The 20,808-nt window shown below is 44.9% G+C and overlaps 1 pseudogene; it reads right to left on the bottom strand.

The window, feature by feature from the left end:
- Positions 1-15,744: 15,744 nt before the first annotated feature.
- On the bottom strand, positions 15,745-15,889 carry LOC121282687 (annotated as a pseudogene).
- Between the last annotated feature and the right edge of the window lie 4,919 nt (positions 15,890-20,808).

Genomic DNA, 20,808 nt, shown 5'->3' on the forward strand with positions numbered 1-20,808 from the left:
TGCTACAACTACCGGCCAATTTGATTGGCTGGCATCTCTCAAGGGCGGGACTTTCTCCCACTGAAGTCCGACCCTTGGCTTGTCCCAGTGTTTTATCACTGCAGCGAGGGAGGGGCATGTTTAAAGTCAGTCTGTTTTGGGTTGATTTTTCTTTTGGTGGGACGAGCAGTATGCACCCCCCAACCCCCACCTCCCCATAAAATTCAAAGTCAAATTCAGCCTATAGTCGGTGGAGTTTTAGAAAGATCTCAAGTTAGGAGGCCAACCAGGAGAACATCAAATCAAATCTAAACATAACAAAGACATAGATGAGGGTTTCAGCAACAACTGAGCTGAGGCAGAGGTGGAGATGAGAGATGATATGAGATGAAAGTAGGCAAACTTGTTGATGTGCAAGGTCAGAAACTCAGCGTAGCATTCTTTGAAAGTTGAATGCTGTGGCCAGCTCTTGGGTCCTGGTGTTTGGATGTTGGCAGAGTTGGCCATGGTATATATCACAAGATGGTGATACCACTGGATCTTGGCATTGTGATTTAGCATCTTTTCCTACTAGTGAGGGAGAAGCACTAAGAATAACCCTTGCTAAACCTCCATGTTTCTAAGAGTCAAACAGGACAAACCAGAAATATGAAGTGAGCAGAATATGAGTGAGATGTTTGAGCTTTGGAGATAGAGTTTGAGTAGAACTGCATTAGGCATTCTACGACAGTAAACTAAATTCATCAACCTTGTGTACTTCATTCAGCTATTTTCCACGTAAATCATTCAGTTTTCTGGTCAACAACTGCACATATATAATTTTTCAAATGCTCCTGATTTATAGATTCAAGTGTCTTGCAACTATTGGTACATTCTTGCAACAGCATGCACCTATATCTGATATTCATTTTTCAAAACATTTTTTGAAGAGAGCTATTTTCAGTCTATTGAAAAAGCATTGACCAACTTCACAAATGCAAAATCCTACTTTAGATTTGTTAGAAAATTCAACACCAAACTATTCATTGTTTTCAATATGAGGTCCAGTAGTTGCTGTTTGACAGGTTATTGGAATGACTCAAAGGTTATACAGGAGTACTTCTCAATTTAGCTGAACCATTTCCAGTTTAATTATTGACAGCTTGAATACAATGAGTGGACTATCCATTTAAGTTGCTTAGGAATGACCTGAGCATGCTTTTTAGACATTTAAATCTAGATTGGAATACTTTCCCTAGCTTTATAGAGGTGATTACTGTACCATACAAAAGTGGAAGAAACATTTGTCAATGGAGAAGGTATACAGCAATAAAAGTACTCAAAGTAGAAATGCCAATGTGGTATCAAAGATATTAGGGTGGATTTTCCTAGGTGGGTCATGGTCAGGGATAATAACTGCACTGAGCTGGAGTACCTAGTTCTCATATAGAGATGCTGATTAGAATAGACTGGGCCCATGATGCATTTGTGGAGGTACACAATTAGACCATGAGAGAATGGTAACATGAAGTTCAGGCACACCTTGAGCTTTAAAAGATGCAAGCTGGTTTAAAGGAACATGGAACCATAGGAGGCAGGAACAAAAAAAGTGCAGCATTAAATTTGTATTTGAATGGCTTTGAGTGCTTGCAAAAAGCTAAGTGATTAAAGCTGTCAGAAGCAGACAAAACAGAGTATGAATAATTCATGCAGGCTGAAAAATTTTTATAAAGTCCTTTCAAGGTAATAGGACTAGATTCTACCCTAGAAATATTTTCTCTCAAATTCAATCCCTTAGTACTGTTTGTCTGGCAGAATAATGTGGTAGCAGGAAGGGTGATGCACCCTACCTTGGGCAGAAGGGTCTTAGAAATAGCTGGATGTGATGCATGGCAACAAGTATTGGAGAAACTAACATCCGGTTCAGTGTCCAATGCAAATAATGGTATACTGGAAGCAGCTCACTGATCTCATCAGAAGGGACAAGATAGGTTGCAGGTTGGCTAAAACTTCACCAATGAAAAGGTAATTGCTATTTGCACCGCAATACATATTTGCTCCTTAATCTCTCTTCTTTTACGTAGGTCTTAAATGCCTCTGTCTTTAATTCTCTAAATTTTCCTTCAATACCAATATTCTCATAGCATGCCAATATCCACTGCTACGAGTTCCTAAATTTCAAGCCTTCTCAGCTGAATAAACAGTTTTTCACTTTACCAATCCCTTCCTATCCTATCCCAGTTTCACTTATTATGAAGGAGCAACAAATGCACTGATTGGCACCAAGAGGAGGGGGAGCTCAGATAAGGTACCTTGCCCTTTGTCCCTTCAGGAATACCAATTCCCGAAGATTGAGAGATGATGAACCAGGCGGACAACTTTAAATTTGTGATCCAACAATTGAGCAATGGCATTGGGTTAATTCAAAGGCCACATTAGCAAGAAATAGAGATGCAAGGTTTTATTCAGAAGCAAAATTTAAGACATTAACCTTCTCATAAAAATATCCTTTTATGTTTATTATATATGTTTAATTTGTATAAATTAATTAGGCAAGTGATCTTGAAAATAAGAACAAGATAAACTTTGTACTCATAATAAAATAAATTAGATTAGGGCATTATTTCGAGATCAGCTCTCACAGTCGGAGAGGAGTGAATTAGATCTCCCTCCAAGGGCCATTAATGGGAAAGAGTGGGTGAGGGGAATTAGCTAAATTGCTCTTGCAGAGAGATAGTTTAGGCTTGGCATGCAGAATGTGTGTCTCCACTTGGCTGAATGAGTGTAGCTCCAACAACACTCCAGGACTTACGTGCCATCCAGGACAAAACAGCTGCTTGATCAGAAACCAATTCACTGCCTTAAACATTCACCCCGTCCACCACCAGTGCAGAGTAGCAGCAGTATGTGTGCCATCTACAGGGTGCACTTCAGAAACTTGCTAACACCCCTTCAAAAGTGCCTTCCAAACCTACAATCTCAACCACCTAGAAGAAGGGTAGCAAATGCATGGAAAGACCACTACCTGTAAGTTCCCCATCAAACCACACACCTTCTTGACTTATCATTGCTTCTGTTGCTGGGTCAAACACCTGGAACTCCCTTTGTAACGTCACTGTAACTCTTTCAAGTACAAACACGTTTCCATCTGTTCCTATTCAGATGAAGTTACATTGTTTCATAGTTTGCCATTGTGAGATTTGAGCTCTTGATCTTGGGGTTATAAGCCCAGTACTATAACCACTTGGCTATTTAGGCCAAGCGTGTAACGTGAGATTTGAACTCTTGATAATCTTTTAAATGAAAACCAAATCAACAAAATTGGGATAAATCAGGCACAGCCCCTAATTTAGGTCAGCTGTAAAACCAAGGACAAAAATTTAAAGGAACCTTTCAAACTTTAAATCAAAATGTGATTAAAGGGGTCAACAAAACACCCCAGTCCCCGTGGTGCCCACTGAGCACGGAAGGCCTCGAGAGTGCAAGCAGACACTGCGTGCTCCCTCTCCAGGGACATCCGGCAGCGAACGTAGCCGCGGAAGAGGGAAAAACAATCGGGCGGGACTCCCCCGTCGATCGCCCGCTGCCTGGACCTGTTAATGGCCAACTTGGCCAGGCCCAGGAGCAGGTTAACGAGGAGGTTCTCCTCCTTCCCGACCCCCTTCCGCACTGGATGCCCATAGATCAGGAGCGTGGGGCTGAAGTGCAAACAAAACATCAATAAAAGTTTTTTCAAATAACTAAAAAGGGAGTGCAGCCTACAACACCCTATGTATACATGGTCCACGGACTCCACAAGACTGCAAAAAGGGCATGTGTCCTGAGAGTCCGTGAACCTATGCATCCTCTTATTATAGGGGACTGCTGCATGCAACACCCTCCAACCCAGGTCCCCGATAGAAAGGGGGAGGACACCTCCGTAGAGGGCCTCCCATCGGGGGCCTCTGCCGCCGGACGGCAACAAGGCACGCCAGGGCATGTCCAGTCGACGGACAAGGGCGAGAAAATGGAAGGTGTGCAGCAGCAGTCTGTACAAAAAGCCCCTCTTTGCCGTGCCAAAAGGCATGGAGGGCATGTCCCGGAGGCGGCTCATATTGCAGGGCACCAGCACCCGAGGGAGGGTTCGGGGCTTGGGGCCAATGTGGAATTCTGTCCGAACAGGGGAACGTTCAGACGGAAGACCACCGCGCACCTGGGCCACCTCAAGACCCAAAATAACGTCGGGTCTGAGCACAACCGTTCTCAGGTTTTGGATGGCATCAGCTGCGACCTGGACATTCACAGACATGCGTCGCGCCAACTCCTGCGGGAGCATCCAGCCCAGTCCTCCGCCACCCAGCACGTCCCCGATCCTGGTCACCCCTGCGGCCACAGCCCTCCTCTCCGCCAACCACTGAAAAGGACGGAGGGGCGGATTCTTGAGCAGCGACTCTCTGACGATGGCCGCTAAAAGGCAGTTTGAGCACTGTGGTCTATGTAGCCCAATTTCACCTGTTTTCATAGACACTGGCTTCAACCCATCATCCCCAGATAAACAGACTTGTAACTCTTTCGAGTACAAACCCGTTTCCATCTGTTTCAGATGAAGTTACATTGTTTCATAGTTTGCCATTGTGAGATTTGAACTCTTGATAATCTTTTAAATGAAAACCAAATCAACAAAATTGGGATAAATCAGGCACAGCCCCTAATTCAGGTCAGCTGTAAAACCAAGAACAAAGTTTAAAGGAAACTTACAAACTTTAAATCAAAATGTGATTAAATTGTTTCATAGCTTGTCATTGTGAGATTTGAACTCTTGATCTTGGGGTTACAAACCCAGTACCATAACCACTTGGCTATTTAGGCCAAGATGTAACTCTTTTGAGTACAAACCCGTTTCCATCTGTTTCAGATGAAGTTACATTGTTTTTCATGGTTTGCCATTGTGAGATTTGAATTCTTGATCTTGGGGTTACAAGCCCAGTACTATAACCACTTGGCTATTTAGGCCAAGCATGTAATGTCACGGTAACTCTTTCGAGTACAAACATGTTTCCATCTGTTTCAGATGAAGTTACATTGTTTCATAGTTTGCCATTGTGAGATTTGAATTCTTGATCTTGGGGTTACAAGCCCAGTACTATAACCACTTGGCTATTTAGGCCAAGTGTGTAACATCATTGTAGGTGTACATATGCCAGGTGGAATTCAATGATTCAAGAAGGTGGCTCACCAACATCTTCTCAAGGGAAATTTGGGATGGACAACAAATGCTGGCTTTGCCAGTGATGCTTGCATTCCAGGAACAAATTTTTAAAAAAATGCAGTCAAAAAGACATTTTAAAAACAAAAATATACTATGATGTACATTTGCTGTATGAAGTTATGAATCATAGCCGAAAACAGTGAAAATATACAACAGTGCATAATCTGCAGATAAGCTTTTTTTTTAACCAACAGAGCAATTTCAAAATAACACACTGTTAAAGAGATCTAATAAATTGTGACTTATTTTATAACAGCTTGATGATCTGAAACAGTTGAATATGGGAACAAATGGCATAAGTCAAATAATAATAAAAAGACCTATTGCACAAAATACATCTTAATTAAATGGTAAAGAAGCTCATGAATAAATATCCTGCAATTTAAAGGGATCAGTAAGTGTGCCTACTTTGTTTGAAGTGTTTGAAAATGGTAAGAATGAAGGATGAAAGTAAAAATTGGAAATGGAGAGCAGGAGAGAGTAAGAACAAACAAAGAGCAATTTTTTGACATTAAAGAAGTATTTATTGAGCAATGCATAAGATCTTAAAAATTAAGTTAAAAATCAAATCAGAAAATATAAAAAGTAGAAAACATAATCAGATCACAAAAATATTATAATCCCATGTATTTCCACAAACAGTTAGAAAATGATGAGTTTCAATTATACCATTTCCTCTGGTTAGAAATTGAGGACTAAAGCTGTGTGAATCTCGTGTGCATGGCCATTAAGCTACTATATTTCTCAGGTTCCCTTCCTGCTGCACTAGATTATTGCCCTGAATGAGTGGCCAAAATTGTTTTGGGTGCAGGCATAGGCCACTCAAATGTGATTGGAAAATCAGGAACTCAGCGGGGACCTCACAAATGGTGTTCTTGGGAGACATTTTCCAACTGGCTTTATTGCTGCTGAAATGGGCACAGGCCACATGAGTGAAATACTTTTGCCCCATAAGATCTTACAATAAGCTTGCCAAGTCTGTTGAAACACACTGCAGATCATAGAATAATAAAGCACAGAGGAGGCTGTTTGGCCCATTGTGCCTGGGCTGGCTCTTTGGAAGAGTTATGCAATGAATTCTCTCCCCTACTCTTTCCTCATCGCTCTGAAACTAATAAGTTCAATTTTTAAAGTTATTATTAAATCTGCTTCCGGCACTCTTTCAAGTAGATTTTAGATCATAACAACTTGCGGTATAATAGAAATCGCACCTCCCCTCTTGTTCTTTTGCCAATTACCTTAAACCTGTGTCTTCTGGTTACCTACCCTTCTGCCAGTGGGGCAGAATATCCCTATTTACTCTATCAAAACCTCTCATAAGTTTGAACACCTCCCTCATCCTTTTTTGTTCTAAGGAGACCAACCTCAGACCCTCAAGTCTCTCCACATAACTGAAGTCTCTCATCCCTGACTCCACTCCCGTGAATTTCCTCTGCATCCTTTCCAAGACCTTAACATCCTTCCTAATGTATGATAACCAGAATTTGACACAAGTCAAGCTGAGGCCTATCTAGTGATTTTACATTTATAAATCAGTTTTATTTATTTTCCCTCTTCTGTTTTAGCTCCACAGCAAAAGAAAACAAATAATGGCATTTGGAGGCTATCCCAGCATCAATGCTGCAGATGCAACATCCTGATTACAATAGTTTATAGTTTAAATCCTTCCTTTTCTTTGGAAAGTTCACAATGCTCAAATGTGGAGCTCATTGTGTGTGGAAATGCAAGTACAGACAATATTATATCACTCTGTTGTGTAGTTTGTTGCATTATTTTCTGCAGTTGAACTTCAAACAAGATATTATTTCAGTTGGTTGCTGAATCACACTGCTTTACACTGTAAATATAAAATACATTTCCTGTTCAATATTACCCCTGCCTAGGGCAGAATGTTGCCCATGTTGGGTGGGCTTGGCGATAGTCTTCTATATTAGAATTTAATATAGATGCTCCCACTAATAGTACTCTCCTCACATTAAAAAAAAGTGCAATAGAGTAGACCAATCCTTCCCTAGGCCATTGTGCAGGAGCGTTGCAGAACCCAACAGAGGGTACGTGTTGATTTGTGATGCACAATCCCATCACCATCATGAAGTAACAGCTCCTGCTACATGATGAGCAGCTAAAGAGCAGGAAGAGGAAGGGTAAGGGTGGGAGAAAGAGGAAGATGAAGAGGAAGGGTGGATGGAAACTGAAAACGTCCTTCCTGGCCAGCCTGTCTGTGAACAACTCATCTGATGGTCAATAAACATAACCCTAATCTCCCATTCACCAACCTCTGTCACTGTGAAACTATGCATGAATAACAATAAAAGACATGGCCCTCTATTTACCACAGTAAATTCTGAGAAGATGGAAAGTTCCTGTTATTTTTCTACAGCGTTCTGCCATTGACCTCCTAAAGCTGGAGGAAGGTTATTTTTGTTTTTTTTATTTCTGTCCTCTGCAGTACATCAGCTATTTATGGATATTTTATTCACAAAAGGAGTCTTCAAAATACATGACAGAGGTCACGCTTTACAATAGAAATGAATAGGGAGGAAATTAATTTAGGTCATAAGCCATAAATGAGTGCCATGAGCAGATTTTGATGGGGAAAGATGGCCAAAGCAGCCAAAAACATATCAGAAAGTTATCGATTGTGTGAAAGCTGTCGCTATTACTCAGAATGCTTGGCCTCTTTCTGTGCTGTAAAGCTCTTTGGTTTTATGGATTGTTGCTTTGAGATATTGCACAGTATACCATTACAAGTTTGCAGATCTTCGCTACACACTCCACATTCTCTGACCAGCCAAGTAGCTAAAGCATTGCTTCAACGCCCCAGGTATCTGTTCAGTGAATTCCCTAGTTCGCTCATGTGCCTCATTTGATCAGTTTCTGCACTTAGTGCACCACATTGCTCATATTTCAGAGGAGCCAGCTTTGTATTCTATCTGTTCCTTCATATACTTGTCTGATATTGGATCCTCATAGAATGATACAATTTTCTCCCCACTTCACCCTCCACTTACCACCACACACAGATTATACTAAGTATATTTTTCTTGAGAATAAACTCAGTCTAAAAAGTGCTAATCAAGCTTAGTGGAGAAGAGCTAAGCGCTGAGGTACTGCTGAAATGAATTTGGAGACACCTTCATCACAAATAAAGCTTAAACATTGACAAAAGTTCTGTTGTTCTTTAAGCCATAACTTATTCAGGTTATTTTGCATATATTTTATGCTACCTAATTTTAACCTCAACTGATTATATCTTGGCCCAAATTGTGAGAGATAAACTAGAATCAGTTGATTGGAAACTGGGTAAATTTTAAACATTTCAATTGTACACCTGTCTGGATAATGTGAAAATAAACAACTTTACATGCAACAAACTACAAAATGTCTATGGAATTCATGAGCAGCCACTATTTTCAGAATGTGCCGAATGCTAAGTATACTGATCACATCATCCCTTGATTCCCCTAGTATTCAAAACTCTATCACTCTCATCTTGATTGTATTCAACAACTGAGTATCCACATCTCTCTGGAGTAGAGAATTCCAAAGATTCACAGGCCTTTGAGTAAAGAAATTTCCCCTTATCTTAGTCCAAAATGGTTGACACAATATTCTGAAACAGTGATCTCAGTCAGGAGAAACATCTTCCCAACATCAAGCCCCTTTAATGCTTCAATGAGATCACATTTCATTCTTCTTGGGAACATAGACCTAATACACTCAACTTCTCCTCAAAGGATTCTTGTCTCATCCCAGGAATCAGTCTATTGAACATTGACGCACTTAATTTAAGGTTAACATAACCCTAACCCTAACCTTCCTTAGGTAAGGAGTCCAAAATTGTATGCAGTTGTCCAGCTGTGGCTTCAAAAGGCCTGGTGTAATTGGAGAAAGACTTCCTTATTCTTACAATCTCACTGAAATGAAGGCTAACATACCTTTAGCTTTCCTAATTGTTTGCTCTACCTTTATGTTAACTTTCTGAGATTTGTGTACAAGGAAACTCTAAATATCAACATTCTTTGATCTCTCACCATTTTAAAAAATATTCTTTATTTTTTATTTTTCCTACCAAAGTGGATAACTTCATACTTCTCCGCATTATGTTCCATCTGCCATGTTCTTGCCCAGTCATTTAACCTGTTTGTATCCCTTTGCAACCTCTTTATGTCCTCCTCACAGCTTAGGTTCCCATCTAACTTTGATCCATTAGCAAACTTGGATACTGATCCAACTACCCTCCTACCAATCAGAAAATAATCCCATTTATTCCTAATTCCCATTTCCTGTCTATCAACCACTCTTCAATCCATGCTAATATATTACCCCCAATCTCATGAACTCCCATTATGTTTAATAACCTCATGTGTGGAACATAAATGAACTATAAACTAGATCATACCAATAAATGTCATCCAGTTGTCAAATTACGTACTTTGTTATTATATTTATACGTAGGGATTGCTTTTCTAGCAGTAAACCTTTGTAGCTTTAAAATTGATTATTATATTTCACTCAAGTTGTAAAAGATTTTGTTTCCTTTCAAACATTTGTTGAATTTTGTCTTTTGTCTTGCTCCTTTCCTCTGCGCTGTCGATGTCAGTTGTAAAACTGCTTCCCTTTGTTGAAATGGATGGTTTTCCAACCATCTAAAGTCTGAATACAGGGAATACAACTGGTGCAAAAAACACATATCAATCTGGAATTGAAAAAAACCATAGTACATTAGGAAATTACTCTCAAGAATTGTCTCAAAGACCATCATTTGTTTTTGTCTTCTAGTCAAACTTGCACCTGTGAATATTTTTCATGAATAGCATTGCCAGTCAATAAATGATTCAACAGGAGGATTCAGAGCTTTTCCTCCTAAATATATGCTCTATAATAGGAAAGGCAACTCAAACTGTTACATACTCTGCTGCAAATTTCTGAATGCAAAAGATGTATTTCAGGTGTCTGATACAAAAACTTGAGCAGCAACATGATCTTCTGCTTTGCATATGTCAACTCTTTCAATGCATTATCTTGCAAACGAAAATACAAATTGATTATAATTGATTTATGAATCACGCTCCAAGTGAAAAGTGAAGGGTAATGCTACTGTACCCTTTTATTGGATATTATATTGTGGTTAAAAGATTTAGAACAACAATATATACACCAGTGTATATATGTATATAATCTAAACCACTTTTAACAGCCTTCTTGACAAAGCTTCTTCTAAAAATCAAACTGAAACCAAAATAAGAAACACAAATATAATTCATTGTAAATTTTGGTAGATTTAAAAAAAGAATTTCATCTGCGGAATGGACCTTAAGTGTCACCAACTTCAATAATAATAAGGTTTTAAAAAAATTTGTTCTTGGGGTGTGGGCATCATTGGCTAGGCCAGCATTTATTGTCCATCCCTAAATGCCCTGGTTTAGAGGGCATTTAAGAGTCAACCACATTGTCACATGTAGGGCAGACCAGGTAAGGACAGCAAATTTCCTTCATTAGCAAACTAGATGTGTTTTTACAATAATTGGCAATGGTTTCATGGTCAGAAAAATTCCAGAATTTCATTCATTGATTTGAAATTCCACCCTCTGCTGTGGTGTTTCACAGGCCACTGCCATGCACTAATTATCTCTCCTTGTTTTTGTAGGCACACGGGAAACAGCTAACAGAGTCCACAATCCAGGTCCTTGACTCAAGCTCCGAAAATGCCTCAGAAGAGGAACCCTCATTGAAGACCCGTCACAGTGCTCACTCACAACATCCACCAGTGCAGAGACACACACCTCGGTGGGAACAAGCTGCAGAATAGCCCCAGGGTCACAATCTAGTGAGCACATCGCACTGTCTGATCCACAGCAGGCAGCAGCGGCAGGTACTTCCCAGGTTCCCGGCACTCAGAAGACTGCTGGAGACCAGAAATCTACTGAGTCCGAGTCAGACAAGGAGCCTCTGGACTCGTCATACCCCAATTGCTGGAGCTGCAAAGTCAAGCTCAGGAACATCAAGAAGGGGTGTTCATTGTTCTCCTCAGATTGCAAGGCACAATGGAGGGGTCTATCCACCTTCAGTCTGAGGTGATGGTACCGGGATGCCAATGCACTGAGGTCAACACTGGTAGGATGGCAGCCGCCATAGACACCTTGGTCCAGGACATCAGTCCTGCACTGATGCATGGGCTGAACTCTATCGCTGATGCCTTAGTTGGCCTCAAGCAGTGTCAATGCGAGAGAGGTTTGGGGCAGTTCAATCTCACCTGCTGTGGATGTTGGGGGAGCATCAAGACGTAGTGGCAGGGCTAGGAAGGTTGAGAAAATGTAGTTACACATCCTGGGCATGGGTGTTTATCACTTGCGCATTTTTAAAAATTCATTTACAGCATGTGGGCATCGCTGGCTAGGCCAGCATTTACTGCCACCCCTAATTGTTAATAAACACCCAAGAATGTCTTCCTCCAAATAAAAGGTGTGGATATGGATACCCGCATAGGTCCCAGTTATGCCTGTCTCTTTATGGTGTATGTGGAACATTCGTTGTTACAGTCCTACTCAGTCCCTCTCCCACAACTCTTTCTCCGGTACATCAACGACTGTTTTGGTACCGCGTCATGCTCGCGTCTGGACGTGGAAATGTTTATCAATTTTGCTTCCAATTTCCACCCCTCTATCACCTTCACATGGTCCACCTTCAACACATCCCTTCCCTTGTTTGACCTCTCTTCTTCCATTCCTGGTGATAGACTGTCCACTAATATTCATTACAAGCCCACCGACTACCACAACTACCTCGACTACAGCTCACACCCTGCTTCCGGTAAGGACTCCACCCCATTCTTTCAGCTCCTTCGCCTCCGTTGCATCCGTTCCGATGATGCCACTTTCCAAAATGCTGCTTTTGACAGGTCTTCCTTCATCCGTAACCGAGATTTCCCACTGATTGTGGTTGACGTGGCCCTCAGCTGCGTCCAACCCATTTCCAGCGCCTCTACCTTCACACCTTCACCTCCCTCCCAGAACCATGTTAGGTACCCCATATCCTCACTTTTCACCTCACCAGCCTCCGCATTCAAAGGATCACCCTCCGCCATTTCCGTCAACTTCAGCAAGACGCCACCGCCAAACACATCTTCCTTTCAACCCCCCCACCCTCCCGTTCCCCTGTCCCCCGTCCCCCGTTGGCACTCCATAGGTACCACCACCTCCGGGACACCCTGGTCCACTTCTTTATTACTCCCAACACCTCAGCCCCTTCCCACGGCACCTTCCCATGCAATCACTGAAGGTGCAACACCTGCCCCTTTACTTCCCCTCTCCTCATCGTCCAAAGGCCCAAACACTGCTTTCAGGTGAAGCAGCGCTTTACTTGCACCTCCCTCAATTTGGTCTACTGCATTTGCTGCTCCCAATGTTGTCTCCTCCACACCAGGGAGACCAAATGCAGACTGGGTGACTGCTTTGTGGAACACCTTCGGTCTGTCCGCAAGCATGACCCAGGCCTTCCTATTGCTTGCCACTTCAACACACTACCCTGCTCTCATGCCCACATATCCTTCCTTGGCCTGCTGCAATGTTCCAGTGAAGCCCAATGCAAACTGGAGGAACCTTATCTTCCGATTAAGCACTTTACAGCCTTCCAGACTTAACAATGAGTTCAACACCTTCAGACCATGTACTCTCTCCTCTATCTTCACCCCTTTTTTAATCCCCTTTAAAAAAAATGTATTTTTTTTTTATCCACTTATTTTCATTTTTATTCATTGTTCTATCTCCCTTTCCCCCTCTTTTTAACTCCCTTTCTCCATCCTTTTTCCCCAACCACCACCCCCTCCACCCTCCCCATCCCCAACAGGGCCATCTGTTACTTGTTCCATGTTCTTTCACAGAGTGCTTACCCTTGTCCTGCTATTAACACATTCGGCTTTCTGACCTTTATGCCACTATCAGCACCTCCTTTAGCCTTTACCACTACCATTAACATCCCCTTTGTCTTTTTGTCCATGGTGTCTTTTTCAATCTCTCCTTAGCCTCCACCTATTGCTGGCCTTCTACCCAGCTTCACCTGCTCCACCACCTCTTAAACAATATAAATTTCACCACATTTTTACTTCTATTTAGCTCTGAAGAAGAGTCATACAGACTTGAAATGTTAACCCTGTTTCTCTCACCACAGATGCTGTCAGACCTGCTGAGTTTTTCCAGCGTTTTCTGTTTTTATTTCAGATTTCCAGCATCTGCAGTACGATGTCTCATTGCCTATGGTTCCTTGTTCTAATGAGCAATATTCGTGTCACTCAGATGTAATACTTTGGTCACTGCACAGGATAAAAGCAGTTGTCTCATTCCAGGTAGCCCTTGCCCCTGAGGAGCCATCCCTTCAGCCTCTGTGGACCCTAGAAGATGTCAGGCACCTGAGACTACCTGAGAATGTAGGAGTCGTGCACAATCCCCGGGAACCACGTGTAGACATGTAGGATACATTTGTAGTGGTCGCACACCAGCTGAACATTCAGTGAGTGGAACTCCTTGCAGTTGATGAAGCTGACTGCTTGTTGCCATGGAGATTTGAATGCCACGTGAGTGCAGTCGATGACACCCTGCACCTGTGGGAAACCTGAGACCTGGGCAAATCCAAACGCTCTTGCATCCTGTCTTTCCTGGTCCCGGGTGAAACACACAAATTTGTGTGCCTTTGCGAAAATGCATCCCGTAAACTCATGCATGCACTTTTGTGCAGAGGCTTGTGATATTCCACTTAAGTCACCTGTGGAGACCTGAAAGGAGCCACTGACATAAAAATTGAGCACCACTATCACTTTCACAGCCACTGAGAGTGAATGCCCTCTATATGCCCATGTTGCCAAATCCTGACCAGCTGGGTAGATGTGACCAATCAGTTCCCTGGATATGCGCAGTCTTCAGCCACACTGGTTCTCGGCCAACTGCAGGAATGACAAGCACCATCTATAGACACTGGCTCTGGCTAGGTGCTGAACAGCAACGGCTTGCTGTGGCTCTTCAACAGCATGCACCAGCTGAAAAGCTCCAGAGCCCCTTCTTCCTGAGGGTGCTGTTCCTCCCTCTGCCCAGTCAGTCACTCTCTTCTCCTTCGTCTTTGCTCTCTGTAAGCCATGAGTCATACAGTTAGTTCACCAGGCTCTATGCTCCTGATGTACTCCTCCTGCAGGATGAAAGGCAGAGACGCATGGGTCAGCTTGGGACACTAAGAACGTCTCTTGTTTAAGTCTGAAGGTCCCTTTACACATCCCAGAGAGTGCTGGCCACCACTGGATAGCCAGAGTTTAGTGTGCTGCATGGCTGCCCGAAACCCCACCCACCTCCGCCCCACTTCACCTGACCAATTGGAGGCAGCTTTGCCCATTGGACTGCATGCAGTGCTCTCAGGCAAAGGCATTCTCCTAACCCACACTGCACTGTTAGCTTGAAGCATGGGGGAAACTGGTCCAAACCTGAAACAAGGGGCTGTGAGCACCTCCACCAGTGACAGTGCCATTGGCCACCTTTCACAAGATGATTGTACAACGTGCCCAGTTGTCCAATTGTTCTGCAGTTCACTAAAATGTTCATTAGTTTGCAGTCGGTGACCGAGGGGTGAAAAGCTCTGGAGCATTTGGTGGCACTTTCAGGCCTCTGCGTTTCTTGAGTGGGTGGATAAACTAGAGGCCCAACTCCAAACATGTCAATGTGGCTGTGTCTGAACTGTTTCAGCTGCGGAGGGATGGTCATTTTATACAAGGCTTCCCTAGTGCATGGCTGCTTCCCTCGCCACCACCCTCACGCATGCTCGTGCACTGTCAGCAATTGCAATGCTTACCTCCACAACTTCCCTCAACCACAGTGCAGCCTTTGTCCCCCCAGTCCCCCACCCACCCCCACCAACACACCTCAACCGCAGTGCAACATTTGCCCTGGCACTACACTGTCAGCCAGCCAGGTTTTTTTTGTAAAAATATATTTTATTCATAAATCTTCAACTACATTTCAAACCACTTCAAAATCACCATCACAAAAATACAATCAGGTTCAACTTTTACAACATGAATCACAAGGTGTATCAATACAAACAATGAATATTACAATCATTGGCAGACATTGATTTTGAGCTGTACATCCCGAGGGGCTCTTTACAGTTCCCAGCCCCGCAGTGCACTGTGGCAGAAAGGTCTTAGGCAGAGACCCTTCCCCATTGTACCTTTGCGGCAGCTGCCCCAAGCTTTAGTGCATCCCTCAGCACCTAGTCAGCCAGCCAGGTAATTTTTTTTTTTGTCTTGATTAAAGCTGGTTTATTTTCAAGACAACTCCTCAGTGCTTCTGACTTCCACATAAAACATTCCAGCTGTATCTTTTTATTCTATTTAGATGGGATAATTAATGCCCATCACCAGCTTAATTAGCAATTGTTTTTAACAAAGTGCCACATGAACACAGGCACAAAAAATGTTTTTGTGGCTTATGTTGCTTGCATTGGGTAAAAAACCTTACTAAACAAAAATGTTGAAATCTATTTTTTGCATTGTGAATCAGGGGAGAGCGCGAACGCAGTCCCCCACTACCACAAATTTTGCAGTCGAGTATCCTGCATTTGGGGACATCGCAGGCGTCAGCACACCCGAAGTGCAATGGGCTAGCCTCGTCCTGGGAGAACCTTTTCTTTTTGCAAAAATATACTTTATTCATAAATCTTCAAAAACATTTTGAACCATTTCAAATCACCATTACACAAATACAATCAGGTTCAACTTTTACAACATGAATCACAAGGTGTATCAGAAAAAACAATGAATATTTCAATCATTGGCAGACATACATTTTAATCTTTACAGTTCCCAGCCCCCCAGTGCACTGTGGCAGAAAGATCTTAGGCAGCGACCGTTCCCCATTGCGCCTTTGCGGCGGCTGCCCCAAGCTTAACTGTGTCCCTCAGCACGTAGTCCTGGACCTTGGAATGTGCCAGTCTGCAACACTCGGTCGGGGACAACTTTTTGCTCTGGAAAACCAACAAGTTTCGGGCAGACCAAAGAGCGTCTTTCACCGAGTTGATGATCCTCCAGCTGCAGTTGATGTTTGTCTCGGTGTGTGTCCCTGGGAACAGCCCGTAGAGCACAGAGTCCTCTGTCACAGAACTGCTCGGGATGAACCTCGACAGAATCCACTGCATCTCTCTCCAGACCTTCTTCGCAAAGACACAATCTACAAGGAGGTGAACAACGGTCTCTTCCCCACCACAGCCACCTCGAGGGCAACGTGCAGAGGGGTTGAGACTCCTGGCGTGTAGGAAGGATCTGACGGGGAGGGCCTTTCTTACCACCAGCCAAGCTACTTCTTGGTGTTTGTTGGAAAGTTCTGGTGATGAGGCATTCTGCCAAATGACTTTGTCAGTCTGCTCAGGGAACCATCCCACAGGATCCACCCCCTCCTTTTCCCTCAGGGCCTTTAACACGTTACATGCCGACCACTGCCTGATGGACTTGTGGTCGAAGGTGTTTCTCTGCATAAATTTTCCCACGAGGGACAGGTGGTACGGCACGGTCCAAATACTTGGAGCATTCCGCGGCATCGTGGCCAGACCCATCCTTCGCAACACCGGGGACAGGTAGAACCTCAGCATGTAGTGACACTTGGTGTTTGCATACTGAGGGTCTATGCACCTCTTGATGCAGCCGCACACAGAGGTGGCCATCAGTATGAGGGCGATGTTGGTACGTTTTTTCCCCCTTTATCTAGAGGCTTGTACATCGTGTCCCTGTGGACACGATCCATTTTCGACCTCCAGATAAAGCGGAAGATGGCTCGGGTGATCGCCACCACACAGGAGTGTGGAATGGGCCAGACCTGCGCCGCATACAGCAACAGCGAGAGTGCCTCACACCTGATGACCAGGTTCTTACCCGCAATGGAGAGGGACCGTCGCTCCCACATGCCCAGTTTCCTTTTTACCATAGACACTCACTCCTTCCAGTTTCTAACGTGTGTCCTGGTCCCTCCGAACCATATCCCCAGCACCTTCAGGCCATCAGCCCTGACAGTGAAGGGGACAAAGGATCGGTCAGCCCATTTCCCAAAGAACATGGCCTCGCTCTTCCCACGATTTACCTTGGCTCCCGAGGCCAGTTCGAACTGGTCGCAGATATGGATAAGTCTGTGCACCGACAGCGGATCCGAGCAGAAGACGGCAACATCGTCCACGTACAGGGAGACTTTGATCTGAGTGCCTCCACTATCTGGGATCGTCACTCCTCTTATGCCCAGATCCTTCCTGATGGACTCAGCAAAGGGTTCTATGCAACACACGAAAAGACCAGGCGTGAGAGGGCAGCCCTGCCTGACTCCAGATTTAATAGGAAAGCTGGAAAAACTCAGCAGGTCTTTTGATGATCTGCTTCTATCACTGCTTGTTTGTCCCTACAACCACACCAACCCCCTCCACTTCTCTCTCTCTCTCTCTCTCCACCCCCCACCCCCCCCACACACCTTAAACCAGCTTATATTTCAACTCTTTCTTGGACTCGAACTCAAGTTCTGTCGAAGTGTCATGAGGACTCGAAACGTCAACGCTTTTCTTCTCCGCTGATGCTGCCAGACCTGCTGAGTTTTTCCAGGTAATTCTGCTTTTGTTTTGGATTTCCAGCATCCGCAGTTTTTTTGTTTTTATTAATAGGAAAGCTATCTGATTCCCACCCATTAATTGAGACCTCACTACTGATGTTAGTGTAGAGCAGTTGGATCCAATTGCGAATTCCCTCCCCAAACCCCATTTTGGAGAGCACATCCACCATGTAGGTGTGCAATATTCTGTCAAAGGCCTTCTCCTGATCCAGGCTGATGAGGCAGGTGTCCACACCCTTGTCCTGTACATAGGCAATCGTATCCCTGAGCAGCATGAGGCTGTCAGAGATCTTCCTGCCCGGCACAGTGCAGGTCTGGTCAGGGTGGATCACCAATTCCAGAGCGGATTTGACCCGATTGGCAATGGCCTTGGACAGAATTTTATAGTCCACATTCAACAGTGAAATGGGTCGCCAATTTCTAATTTCCTCCCTTTCCCCCTTGTGCTTGTAGATGAGGGTGATAATGCCTTTCCTCATGGATTCTGACATACTGCCGGCCAGGAGCATACTCTCGTACACTTCTAGCAGGTCTGGGCCGATCCAGTCCTACAGAGCCAAATACAACTCCGCCGGCAAGCCGTCGCTTCCGGGAGTTTTACTCTTCTCGAAGGACACAAGGGCCTTAGTCAGTTCATCAGGAGTTAGCGGTTTGCCCAGACTCTCCCGTGTACTGTCGTCTAAGACCTCCATGATAGAGGACAGGAAGGACTGGGAGGCTGTGCTGTCTGTGGGCTTCGCGTCATATAATCCGGCATAGAAGGATTTGCTGATCCTCAAAATGTCGGACTGTGATGACTTTACTGAGCCATCTTCTTCCTACAGGCTGTTAATCACAGAGCTCTCTCTGTGTACCTTTTGGAAGAAGAAACGTGAGCACGTCTCATCCTGCTCCACGGAGCGGACTCTGGAACGGAAGATGATCTTGGAGGCCTCCAAGGCAAAGAGCGAGGCTTGCTGGCTCTTCACCTCTTGGAGTTCCTCCTTGACATCGACCCCCATCGCCCTCAGCCAGAGCAGGTTCTGCATGTTTTTCTGGAGTCGGGACATTTCCCTCTGTTCCTTTCTAGCTTTCTGGGTGCCTTTGAGGACGAAAAACCTCTTGATGTTTCCCTTGATCGCTTCCCACCAGTGTGTCAGTGACTCAAAGTGGGGTTTCATGGTTCTCCAACCTTTGTAATCCCTCTTGAGCTCCTCAATGTTCTCTGGGGTCAGCAGTTGCACGTTTAGCTTCCATGCCCCCCTGCCAACCCTCTGGTCCTCCTCTAAGTGACAGTCAGCCAGTAGGAGGCAGTGGTCAGAGAAGAACACCGGCTTCACGTCGGTGGATCTGACTGTGAATGAACGGGACGCAAACAGGAAATCTATCCTGGAACAGACGAACCCGTCAGGCTGCGACCAGGTGTATCTACACTGCGCTCCATCTGCAGGTTTGCTGAAGACATCGTGCAGCTTGGCATCCTTTACTGTTTCCATCAGGGATCTGGATGTAGCGTCCAATCTGCTGTCGGCCCTGCCGGATCGTCCAGCCGCATCGATGATGCAGTTGAAGTCACCGCCCAGAATGACCGGCCTGGAGGGTGCCAGCAGCAGTGGGAGCTGCTGAAAAACCTCCAGCCGCTCAGCCCCTTGTGACGGGGCGCAGACGTTAATTAACTGGAGTGGAGCATTCTTGTACATTACGTCTGCTATGAGGAGGTGCCCGCCCACCACCTCCTTAACCTGGGAGACGGTGAAGCTGCCTCCCTGCAGCAGAATCCCCAGGCCGGAGGAACGAGAATCGTTTCCTCCCGACCAGATCGATGGCCCATGGGACCACCTTCGTGACCATTGCCTGTAGGAGCTGAGGTGCGGTATCGCACACTCCTGCAGAAACAACAGGTCAGCTTTGATCTTGGCAAGGTAGTCCAAGTTCGCAACACATCACATAGTAGATTTAATGCTACGCACATTTATGGATACAATCTTTACACCCATTTTAAAGCAGTTAGTCGCTTACCAAACCTGTTGTCTCTGAGAGTTCCAGACCATTTGTCTGCTCCTTCATGCCCGTGGTGTACTCAAATTGCTTCACTTGGGATGGGCTGAGGAAAGCGTCTTGAACCTCCCCATTGGAGATGTTCTGCTCGGGTGGCATCTGGGGGTCCGTGCAGAGAGCGGGGTTTGAAATGTCCTCTGCTGGAGAAGCTTCTCCAATCCTCTCCCCCTCTGGGGCGTTGCTGCTTCCGGCTTCCCGGAGCTGGGGTGCGCTGAGCGCCTCACTGCTCCCAGATTCCTGGGGTTGTGGTGCACTGGCCTCTTTGGGTTGTGGGCAAAGTTGAGGTGCGCTGGTCTCCTCATTGTCTCCAATGTTCTGGAGCTCGGGTGTCTCATCCTCCAACTCCCTAGCGTTTTGCCGTTTCTTCTGTTGGCGCCGCCCTGGCACTTCTTCGTCCGAAGAGTTGCTGCTCTTGTTATTCATGTTGGTTAGGAGCCGCCTCTTGACTCTTGTCTGGGAAGTGGCTTGGTTTCTTTTTAGCCCCTTCTTCCTTTTGGCTCTCTTAACCAGCTGCCACTCCCCCTGCTGCTTTCCCACTGCTACCTCCTCCTCCTCCGTTGATTCGCTCTCCTGAGGAGTGGGAGGTTCAGGGGGCAGTGCTGTGGATTGGCTGTCTGCTGCCTCAATCTTTTCCTCCACCTTGTCTCTCTCTGTGTCCTCCTTTGTCCCGTTGTTCTCCCTGGGGGCCTTGGTGGTTGGAGTGACACGAGGCATTTCTTCTGCTTCCCCCTCGTTGGCTTTAGCTGCCTGTGCATAAGTACGGCAACGTTTGGGGCAGGTCTTGTAGAGGTGACTTGCCTCGCCACACAGGTTGCAGCACTTAGCCTGTTTACAATCTTTTGTCTGGTGCCCTTCCTTTTTGCAGTTCTTGCAGAGGACGGCGCTGCAGTTGGCCGCCACATGACCAGACTTGCCGCATGAGCGACAAAGTTTGGGTTGCCC

The sequence above is a fragment of the Carcharodon carcharias genome, chromosome 9, assembly GCF_017639515.1.
Source record: "Carcharodon carcharias isolate sCarCar2 chromosome 9, sCarCar2.pri, whole genome shotgun sequence".
Classification (NCBI taxonomy): Eukaryota; Metazoa; Chordata; class Chondrichthyes; order Lamniformes; family Lamnidae; genus Carcharodon; species Carcharodon carcharias.